Source organism: Chrysochloris asiatica, unplaced genomic scaffold (assembly GCF_000296735.1).
Source record: "Chrysochloris asiatica unplaced genomic scaffold, ChrAsi1.0 scaffold00673, whole genome shotgun sequence".
NCBI classification, from domain to species: domain Eukaryota; kingdom Metazoa; phylum Chordata; class Mammalia; order Afrosoricida; family Chrysochloridae; genus Chrysochloris; species Chrysochloris asiatica.
The window spans coordinates 236,302-239,195 of NW_006409191.1; positions in this window are offsets into that span (position 1 = coordinate 236,302).

A 2,894-nucleotide genomic window follows, 5' to 3' on the forward strand; every position below is an offset into this window, starting at 1 on the left:
AACTATATTTAATTACATTTACTACATTTATCATTTAACCTGAAGGCGATTCCAAGCAAACCAGTTAGTTAAAGGCTTAAGATTCAAAAGGACACCGAGGAGCAAATAACCTGGGTGTATCACCCCAATTCCAAAAACTCAGAAATGGTTTCCAGTACAATTAAAATTTATTTTTTAATCTTTCAAACTTAAATAAGCTCTTGCTTCTGCAAAGAAAAACATTCCTGAAGAGTCACCAAGGTTTTCTACATTGTTAAATCCAGCTTTCAAGTCTTCATTTGTCATTTACTTACTTCACTTGTCAGAAACATTGACTCCACTTGGTCATTATTGAAATACCTTCTTCACTTAAAATAGTAGTTTGAAAAATGGCCCAAAATACCAGGTCTTAATGAGTAGAACCTATATGTTTTGCTTTACTGGGGAAAACTTACTTTGCAGACATTATTAAGTTATGGATCATATCCTACATACAATCACAAATGTCATTATAAGAGAGAAAAAGACAAAAACTATCAAAAGTTACAAGTGACTTCAAAGAATTGCTACACATTGCTAATCAAGGATCTGTTTTAAACTTCCAAAAGCATAACATTTCCACAAGATTACATTTGTGTTCAAATCTATAAAGTTTGTTATTCGTGGATCAGGGTGTCTTGTCTGGAACTCAGACAACATTCCCAAAGAGCAATACATGGTGGAACAGTATTAATGGACACCATCAGTTTACACCACAATGTTGGTAGTTCAAACTCACTATACAGGGTTGCCTTAGTCAGAGCCAACTCAACGGCACTTAAAAACAACATCATTCGCAGGAACAAGATACTGGGCTGATTTTGGACTGGATGGTAGGCTTTCTGTTCCTTGTTAAGACTTAAGGAAAAATTTTGGACTTTGTGAAACTGAGCACAAAAAAAATAATTTACTACTTTAGGTTTCCATTTCTGGGAGAGTCAAATTATTTCATTATGGTTTCTTATCCTGGGAAAGTTAAGCATTTAAAACAAACAGAAACAGGCTGGATATCACTTTATTGATTTAGTACCTCATCTTGGGCTTTTTATGGAAACCTTAACAAGGTATTCACAGATTGTATGATATTTAAAGACTATTCCCAAGACAAAGATTGACTGATTTTTTTAATTCATCAAGTGACAATTTAAAATTTTGTTTTACAATTTAATATAGGCTTTCTAGATGTTTACATTACTGCAATTTGTAAAGAGAAAAGTAGAAACAGCAATACATATAAAGTTGTAATATTACCACACTATAGTAACAAATGAGGAAATGTAAGAATAAATATAATAGCAAGTAAGTGGTTTTGGTTCTGCTATTGAAAATAAGGAACACTTCAACAATAAAAAGACAAATAGTGCAATTTAAAAATTGGCATAGACATAAACACACACTTTACAAAACAGAATACTCAGGCAGTCAACAAACACATAAAGAAATGCTCATGATCATTAATTGTTAACCAAAAATAAACCACTGTCATCAAGTTCATCACAACTAATAGTGACCAAAAACTATAGGATTTCTGAAATTGTAAATCTTCACAGGAGCCTCATAATTCTCCTATAGAGTAGCTGGTGGATTTGAACCACTTACCTTGCTGCTAACTCCTCAACACATAGCCTATACCTACACTTACACCTACACCAGGCTTCTTTAGGAAAATGCAAATAAAATATAAGTAAAATATCATCTCAATCCAGCATCAGTAGAAAATTTCAAAAAAAATCCAAACAGAAAGCAACAAATGCTGAAAAGGGTATGAAGAGGCATGAATCCTCATGCAGTATTGATGAGAATCTAAAATGGTGCAACCATTGTGGAAAACTATAAAAAAAATTAAAAAAAAAAAAAGGAAATGTGGGAGCAGTACATGACCTCCTTTAACTTTAGAAAAGGGACGGAGAGTGTCAAGTTCCACATTAACCCAAGGCTAATTACTATGAAACTAAGATCAGACATGCCATTACCCTCCAGGATTCCATACTAATTCTAACACCTACGCTTCCTCCCATAACATTGTCTACTTCTTACATGAGTTTAATAATTCATTGAAATGATAACACTAAATTCACAGGTAATATTCAAAATTGTGGGATTTATTAGAGAATTTCACAGGTTTTAATTCAAATTTATAAAAGTTTAGGACATAGTTCTTTTGTCAGGACAGCCCCTTTTTGGCCATGTCCACAGGCAGGCCTCACTCAAACACACTTGGCCTGCTTTCTGCCCTGTTCAGAAAATGTTACAAAACTCCTTCAGCACTGCTTATAAATGCCCCCCCAAAGTACACTGTATTGAACTATAAGCATAGGCCCAAAGGCATTCAGTTCTAGCTCCTGGGGTGAACAAACCAAGCCCCCTAACTAATGCTTATAGGCACCCACCTCCATAGAGAGCCTCTGGCACAAAGGCAAAAAGAAAACATAATGAAAAAATGTGAATACAAATATAGCTTTAGTTTCATGTGGAACAACACGAAGATGATTAACTTCTGGGTGTTCCAAATTCCAGAACGGAGAGACAAAGAAAAACAGAAAAAGGATAGTGAAAGAAATGCTTTAAGAACATTTCCATAGCATCATGAAAGATGAAAAGACAAGCATTCAGGAGTTAAATGAGCCCCAAACTGTATAGACCCCAAAAGAAAACCACCATGACATACCATACACAAACTATCCAAAATCAAAGAAAAGGAAAGAATCCTGAGAGAAGCTCTGGAAAAACGTAATGTTACCTACTTAGGAAAACCAATCAGATTAAGCTTTGATTTCTCAGCAGCCTTGCAGAAAGGAAGGCAATGGGAGACATATATAAAATTCAAAAAGAAGAAACTATCAATTAAGTTTCCACTTAAAACCCCACCACCACCC